Raw genomic sequence first — 9,026 nt, 5'->3', positions numbered from 1 at the left:
TCGGGATTATTTTTAATTTGATCTTTCATTATGAATATATGATCATTATTGATTGTTTATAATTGATTAATTAGTGAATAATTTTTATTACTTCATTCATTATTAACATATCATATTTATTAGAAAAAAAATAGTATTCTTTATTACCGATCAACCAAAAATGTATGAGGTAAATATTTCAGATAAGTGAGGTCTAAGTGCAAGCATACACTGTCGAAGAAGTAATAATTCTAGAGTATTCCGAGTATCGAACCCACTGGACTAGTTAGTAGTTTTAGTTTGATCAAGACTATAAAATTAATAAAACCGTAGGTAATCAAAATGAATTGTGTTGTGATGAGCAAGAATTTTTAAAAAAAATTATAAAAATTAAAAAAAAGAAAAGAAAAAGAAAAGTAAACATCAATCGAAAAGAGCCAACAATGCTTCAGTCTCTTGGACTCTATGTCAAAAGTGATGCGACCGCATCACACCATGACAGCAAAATAGGCATGGGTAGAAATCTACACCTATTTAACCTTGTGTCAAGTTCCTTTAGGAGTTCTAAGTAGCTACTACCTAAGGTTCCCATAGGTAGTTGAATTTTAGGTTAATTAGAGTTCTCTTTACCCTCTCATGCTCCTTATTACACTTTAGCCTTCTCAGTACTAAAGCTCAACTGGATTGTTAAATTAAGTGACCAATTTAATTTACCAATACTAGAGAATTCATAAATCAAGTTGGTGTGAAGTGCAACATTACTTAAGCCATAAAGACTCTTGGGCATCCACGTTGTTAAACCCCAAAGGAATTTACACTACTACAAAAATTAGGTTATGTGACATTTTTGCAATGTCAAGTAACAGTATACCTGACTTTTAAAAACGTCGTGTAATCAACTATCAAGTATAATGTGATAACTTGATCCCAAAATAATGTTAAGTTATATATTTCTTGATATAATTTATATGTCAAGTAAGATAATCCAGTTGACACTTGTGACATGTCAAGTTGAGTGATTCTTGACCTTGATTATGTATCATATGTGGTTTACTTTTGAATTTTTATTGGTCAATTATATTTTCATCTTGACACAAAATAATGGACGAAGTTATTTAATTCTCAACACATTTTCAATCAAATCCATGCTTTTTTTTCCAAATTAAACATACCAATTTTTCAATTCTCATTTCTTGCACTATATGTATTCTAATAAGACAATTTCATCAACTAAAATAAATAGTAGCACATTTAAAGTCTATATATCAGCCTAATATATCTAACTAAATAGGTCCATTCTTATATTACCTTTCATATATATGAACAATTCCAAAATTTATAATAATACATACTCTATCAACCTAACCTAATATGATAATTTCAATATTACAAGATCAATTCATATATGCTATTCCAAAAGTCACAAGACTACAAATTCTATCCCCCACCACACATTTGTTTTCAAGTATATAACCTATAATGGCTATGAACTAAACATTTACACAAAAAAGGTTTTGGGCATTCCCATGTAGCCACATACACAATAAAGGAATAATTCCATATACATCTATAAGATATAGCGACCTAAAAATTCAACTCACTCCACTTGTACTTCATCAAATTCAAGTTGCGAGTACGAGCTTCTCAAATCAATCTATAAAACATAAAAAGTCAAACACACCATTTATACATTTTTATTTTAAACATAAAAAGTCAAATAGACATTTTACACTATTTATACATTTTATGAAAAATAAAAGTTGGTCATATTACACTATTTATAATGTTACAATATAAGTAGTTTAAAAGCATATCGCATCTACGATAATGCTCGTCTTTAGCCAAATTTTTAGTATATATCTTATGATATAATACCCACATTCGACAGTTCTCACTTGTAAAGGACAAGACAGAACAAAACTAATTATACATATTATACTATGCCCTGAATATATTATACATATGTAAAATAAAAATTGGTCAGCTACTTCAACTTCCTTTACACGATGAATGTATATTAACCAACAAATACAAAGTAGCCAATCAGAGTCAAAGCCATCTTGTCATAAATGGCTCCCAATCACAATAAAAGGTCCAAATAATCATGCCCAATGGATTAACTATTACAGATCAGTTTGGAAGTTAGTTTAGAAAGAATTCTATCAGCCCAAATCCTCCATAAAAAATTACTATATTCTCAACACAATCCAGATTCCCAAATCTTGCACTTCCTAAAAACTTCCAAGGCCCAAATGAGTTACATCTTTGGAGGAGAGGAAAAGAAAAATCAATCATAAAAAGGAACATTTGAACAAAACAATAATGTAAATAAAGTAGATAGTGAAAATGAAAGAGATGTGACTATATTTTTTAAGCCTAAAGCAATGCTATAAAAAGGCATACTAGATCTCTAAAATAGCTTACCAAACGTTATTTAGATCCCCCAGTCTTCTCAATTCTACCAACAATGCTCCAACCTAAGCAGAAACCAGAAATTCAAATGCCAAAATCAATTTCAAGCAACTAGAAAAAGATTTAAGAGGGTAAAAAAGTCTAACTTATCAAACTTACCAGGTAAAGAATTCATTAATGAAAATAGAAGTACCACATTTATTCCACAACTAAGAAAGGAAGAGGCATATGATCTTTGGAAATGGTATCTGAAGGAAAAAACAAACATCAGAAGCGAAGGACTTGAGATTGACCTGACTTTTATACCTTCTTTTCACTTGGACATGTTTACTTTTTTATTGAACCGAAGATGAAATCAAAATTTGGGCATTGGGGGGGTTTGCAAGCTGAGTAAAAATCAAAATTTTGTAGAATAGACTGATTAAGAAGACACCACACTCAAAAGAATAAATAGTGAGACAGTGGCGTTTGTGGAGGATGGTGATGTTAAGACTCTCGGTCCTAACCTCAATCTGTCCAACAAACTATCCTCTCACGGATTAAAATCCCACAGCCAAGAAGAATTAAACCACAGGGGAAGAATTAAACCACAGGTAAGTCAAGACCTTCTTCTATTAATATGCCAACGATAAGAAATAAGTAGGAAGAAAACAAGATCTTAAATCACAAGAGAACAACAGAGATCAACAAAACAAAACAAGTAACCCTTAGAAACCCAGCGGGAATTCGAGAGAGCTGGGAAATCTCTCCATGAAGACTCTCCTTCTTATTTTTCTGCACACCCTCTTGGTTTTCCGATCGTGATATTTAACCCGCTGCTGGTGGTCCCTCCCTTAACCGAATTTCTCTCCCACTAATCCTCCTGAAACTGCATTTTCCCTCGCCACAATCTTCATAACCGAGTTTCCTTGCTCCTTTCCCTTTTTACCCTTCCTCTTATAAGTGTAGATAATCGGGGGCTTTACAATACCGCTCCTCTCGAAATACACCTTGTCCTCAAGGTGAAATGAAGGAAATTGTTGTTTCATTGCTGGTGCAGCCTCACAAGTGGCTTCACTTTCAGGTAGATTCTTCCATTTCACTAACCATTCTTGAGCAGCCATCTCCCCATTCCACCTTACTCCTAGCACCAACTCAGAGCTCACTTGTGGTTCGAACTCTTCTGACAGGATAGGAGGAATGTGTTGTACTTGCTGAGTATCTACATAAATAGCACTTAACAGCTTGAGGTTAAGACCTTGTTTTGTTTTGTTGATCTCTGTTGTTCTCTTGTGATTTAAGACCTTGTTTTCTTCCTACTTATTTCTTATCGTTGGCATATTAATAGAAGGTCTTGACTTACCTGTGGTTTAATTCTTCTTGGCTGTGGGATTTTAATCCGTGAGAGGATAGTTTGTTGGACAGATTGAGGTTAGGACCAAGAGTCTTAACAGGTGACAAGGGAGGGGAAAAACATATGGTAAGAACAAAATCCAAGAGTCAAAAAAACCAATATATAAATAGCAATTAAGGTTCCATATAGAAGCCAGATCGACACTAAAAGTTAGCTAAAATAAATTGTTTTAGTTAACAATTAGAAGCAATGCTAAGTCCAAACATCTTAGAATAGTAGCGTAATATTAGCCACAGCACACCATCATTTGATTCCAACGGCCAAATATGCTTGGATAGAGCTTTGTTCATTTGAAACATGTTGGTGGAATCATCATAGAGAATATTTCTTCTATTACTGAAGTCTTGCCAATTGTTCTCTCTAATGTGGTTCCACAGTTGCTTAACTTGTAGAAAAGATAGAAATAATTGTATTAGAAGGAATGAAAAAAGACAACCAATGACCTTCACTTATACGTTGAAAAGATTGAGAAAAGGGTCAAAATTTACTTTCTAGATGTACCTCAGTCCTTGCCATTTCAAGAGCTCCTATAAATTCTGCAGTTGTGGGGAAAGGCTACATAGCTTGCTTGTTGAAATCGTTTTTTATTATTTGTGTTTATTCTACTTTATTTTTGGCCTTTCTTGTACTGTCATGTATTAGAATTTCTCTTATATTCCGTATTTGTTTGAACTCTCTCTCTTGGTGATGATTTTTCAATATAGAGGAAATTATCTTAAACATCACCGTTTTTTTTATTCCTTCTTTACTTTTCCAATTTTGAAGCAGAATTTAGAATCTTTGACAGAAAAAAGGTCAGCAGTCACCATCAAACTTAGTATCGAATTCAGTTAACAATAGCCTGAAAAATAAATCGAAAACCCAAAAGTAAGATTCAAAATCTTTCGAAGAAAATCCACTCTACATCCCTACACATGTAATAAACATCAACACAAACATCCTCTCAAGAAAGGAACAAAAAGAAAAAACATCGAACTATTAAATTTTCAAAACCACAAATTACGAAACTCATAATCCACCACATTTCAATCGTGAGAAACATCATAAGTAAATGCGAGAATAGCAAAGTAAAGCAAAGCAGAAATAAAGATAGTGGTAAAAGAAAGAGAAAATACCTTGTGTTTGAAAATGGAGAAGTTAAACGGAGACTCATTCCGAATAAGTCTCGCCATTACCGGCCGAGGGAAGTAGGTAAGTTTCCTCGGAGCAAAATATTGAGAACAAATTTGAAGAAAATGAAATTGGGCAACTATAATGCTAGGATTTCATGGTTGAGGAAGTAGCAGAGTGAGAAGAAGGAAGAAGATGAGCAAGGTGGAATTTTAGCAGAAGAAAGTAATTGAAGGTTTCTTTCTTTCTTTCCCTCTCGAAAACTTGCAGGAAAATGGAAATATGAAATTATGATGAAACTGTGGAAGAGAAGAATGGAGAGGAAGAAGAAGAAGAAGAGCGGTGGGGTTCGTTGTCGTCGTGATCGTCGTCATGGAAATTGGGATTCGAGAGTCAGAGATGGTCGAAGAAGAGGGTTAGGGTTAGGGTGTGGCTGCTTCGGCGTTGAGGGTGTCTGGTCGAAGAAGAAGGTTAGGGTGAGGAAGGGAGAATCGAAGAAGAAGATGATGGGTGAGGGCCGAGGGGTGTGTTGCGGCTGCAGGATTTTTCTTCTTTTTTTTTTTAATCTTCAAGGGAGGGAAACGAAAATGAAAGCTAAAAAATATTGTGGATTTTCAAATTATTGATAAAAATGGGGTACATGGGAAAGTATTTTTAAAAACCAAAATATATATATATATATGAAGATTATACATTTAAATCATGGATCCATAAACTATACATTTTCGAACTTGATCATCATTTTTATAAACAAATACATATATGGAAAAAATTAAAGAAAAAACTTTACCTAAGGTGGACGACAACAAAGATTGGAGACAACAGTGGTAGATCAGCTCATGAAGGCAGTAACAAGAGAAAAAGCTCACGGCTGGATGGAAGAAGAAAAGAGGCTACGATGGTAATGGGGAGAAAGAAAAGATAAAATGCTCTCGGATGGATGAAGAAGAAGGCGTTACGGCATTTAAGGGACCACTAAGTCGTGTACCTGGTATATGACTTAGGGTAGGTCAACGTTGCATGACTGCTACATTGGCAGTCTGCGCGTGCCAGATCATAGGCACTCGTATACCGGGTACACGATTTAGAAGTAATCGTGTACCGGGTACATGATTAAAAAACCTATTTTTGTCAATATTATCCACCCAAACCTATTTTTGTTAATTATTTAAAAAAAAATGAAAATGAGAGGGGAAAAACAAATCAGAAAGAGAATGGTAAATAAAATAAAGGATTCTATATAACTTTTGTACATGATATTACTTCACATTCTAAAAATGAAGTTTAGTGTAACAACCCAAATTTGTACGCATACACTACAAGAAATTAAATGTATGTGCAGAATCAGGGAGATTAATTAGAAGTTGGACGCTAGCTTATTCAGGAGACAAAGGGCAATAGATAACTTTTGTTTGGGCACTGCTCATTGGAAGAATTGGAGGTGAATTAATTTCCCATATACACTTAAAATTTGAAAGAGTTAAAAAAGGAAAGTGAAATCTACAAGCAGTGAAGGCAACCCATGCGTGAAAACTAGCGAGATTCTCAGCGAGACATTGGGAGAGAGCAAGAGCGAGAGTCACGAGAGCCAAACCAACGAGAAAGCTGAAGAGAGCGAGATTCTGAGAAAAAAGAGAGCGAGATTTGGACAGAAGCGTGGATTATGCGTTGAATTTGGCCACGATCTTATAGATTATACATGGAGAACCCTAAAATCGAATACAAACAAAGGTTGAAGACATAAGGGCAAACGTTAGTCAAAATTATGTGTCTTATTAAGAGAAATTCTTAAACCTAAGTAATTTTAAATAAGCCATTTGTAGGATGAGTTATCACACAAAGAAGAGCTGGAAACGACTATAAATAGGAGGCTTTGGGCTGGAAGTTCAAACAAAACTCAGTAGTAAAAATTGTGTGAAAACGGTGAAGTAATTCTATTAGTTTGAATGAGGAAACGCGAAGGAAGTGCTGCCCAAATTTCCTTCTGATTTAAGAGGGAAAGCTCTACTGATTAAACCATAAGGAATAATAAGGAATAACTAGGATCGCAGTCAAGGTAAGTAGTTATCTCACTCTCTTTTTAAGTGTTTCATGGTAGTGTACCTTTAATATGTTGCATAATTATGTTATTGTTATGTTGCATTACATGTTTAAAATATGTTTATCGACAAGGGACCTCATGCATTATGTTTGTTCATAAGATTAAATTTTAATTAGATAAAGGTTATGCTTATAGGGCTAGCAAGGCATGTATGGTTGCACCCCTCTAGACTCAATTCTATGTCAAGTTTATGCTAGAGACTAACAGGATATGTATGGTTGCACCCCTCTAGTCCAATCTTACGTTTATGTTAATGGTTGATGTTGGATGCAACTCTAGCCCTACTGACTGCATGACCCGTTAATCATCAGATGGATTAGTTTCTGCCTAAGTCCTCAGCTTTCTATTAGGGTGGAGAAATTTACGTTAGAAGCATAACCGACCATCACATGTTACTATATGTTTTCGGTCCTAATCATATGTTTTCAGAACATGTTACATGTGATTGTGTATTTGGTCATTACCCTATATGAGAACTACTTGTTGGGTATATTATATACTCATCCTATTTTTATAGACTTTGTAGGTAAAGACACAGCGTAGGTGGCAGAACTGGACGTCGCTCAAATGGCCAACCATCAAACTCACTATTATAGGCATATGCATTTTTGTATCACTACGCCAGTGTTTTATGGATCCTGGTGTTTTGTAAAATAAACTTTTTATATAATTTTCTACCTAATTAATAAAATTTTAGATATGTTCTTTTGAGATTTTTACCAAAACTCATCTCATAATAGAAAAGTCTAAGTATGCATGTCGTAGCGGTCGGACCATAATATGTAAGGATCCGGTCGTTACATTTAGGGTAGCATGAACAAATCTGAAAAATTCCATGAACCTCTGCTTTTTTTCATTATTCTTGATTTTCTTTCTTAAAAATTACATATAACTTGACATCTTTTCATAAAGAGTTCAACTAATTAAAAGTTGCAAGCATCAAGTAATACAGTTTTTGTAGTAGTGTTAGCTCATGATAAATGACAGAATAAACATTTCCATTGAATCGAGAATTATTGCTATAATGTAGGTAGATTGGTGGAAAGATGGAAAAAACTAACTACAAAAATTAAATGAAAAATAAGCTAGATAATTACAACTCAAGAGAACTTGGGACAAATCCTCAAGCTTCAAGTCTTTATCAGGATAATTTCCCCCTTTTCAAGATGAAATCGTGCCTCAACACACATTTCCGTGGGGAAAGATATCCTAGATCCACTGAGAAACTTTCATTCTTAAAGCTATTGACTTAAAATGTTGAGAAGAAAACCAAAGAGCTGTTGTAAAGATGATAGATTATGTAAAGGTGTTGAAGGGGGCAGTGATGGACAGTTGATATCGTGAATGAAGAGCCTCAGTCCCTTTTATAGGCACAAAAATGGTTAGGGAAGACTAGATTTCAAGCTCGGAACGATTTCAGGCGAAATCGGAGCTATTTAACTTATCAAAATGTGAAAATCAAATCTACTCTTGATTAGTTTGAAATTTGGAATTTTAGGGCTTACTGATGCGGGCACATCACTTTTGTTATGGGTGCATTAGGTACATCAAATGCAAAATTTGCAAAAATAACCCCAAAACCTTCCAAAATTCAACAGATCAATTCTAAAACAACAAATAATAGTATTTAACCTCATATCTCCAGTGAACTCAATTGAAAATTTATGCCTAAAATTAAAGGCAAATGTATGCACGGGATTAAAATGAAAAGCAAATTCATGCGGGAGCCCATTTTTTCATAGTAAAAGTGTCCAAATAAAAGCTCAAATTCATGAATTTTATGGTACGAATCACACCCTCGAACTTAATCATTTTCTGGTCCTCAAGAAAATATCATAAATAACACCCATCACCCAAACATGCATGGTTAGTTTGATAAATGCAAAGAAAAAAACTTTCAGAAGGGGTCTCCAATCTAATACCTTGCGAAACTACAAACTCCCTAAGAATCCTCACAAGAGTTTTTATTTGCCCAACAACTCAACATTTCCACTAGCCACCCAAGCATGCCAAACTAGCTAAGCTATCACT

At 34.3% G+C, this 9,026-nt stretch overlaps 1 long non-coding RNA gene across 3 annotated transcripts; it reads right to left on the bottom strand.

The window, feature by feature from the left end:
* Positions 1-1,259: 1,259 nt before the first annotated feature.
* LOC120082120 (uncharacterized) lies at positions 1,260-5,489 on the bottom strand. 3 transcript variants are annotated; one of them, XR_016530699.1, is made up of 6 exons: positions 4,900-5,489; positions 4,273-4,625; positions 4,026-4,169; positions 2,551-2,639; positions 2,404-2,456; positions 1,260-1,633 (listed from the first exon to the last, which is right to left on the bottom strand). It is a non-coding gene; the product is annotated as an uncharacterized LOC120082120 (long non-coding RNA). The 3 variants fall into 3 exon arrangements; XR_016530698.1 differs by having other exon boundaries at positions 4,286-4,625; positions 4,900-5,445; XR_016530700.1 differs by having other exon boundaries at positions 4,026-4,164; positions 4,286-4,625; positions 4,900-5,445.
* Positions 5,490-9,026: the final 3,537 nt, after the last annotated feature.

This window comes from Benincasa hispida, chromosome 7 (genome assembly GCF_027475165.1).
Source record: "Benincasa hispida cultivar pf3 chromosome 7, pf3_genome.v1.1, whole genome shotgun sequence".
NCBI classification, from domain to species: Eukaryota; Viridiplantae; Streptophyta; class Magnoliopsida; order Cucurbitales; family Cucurbitaceae; genus Benincasa; species Benincasa hispida.
The sequence above is the reverse complement of the archived record's forward strand: the minus strand, read 5'-3'. Positions and strand labels throughout refer to the sequence as shown.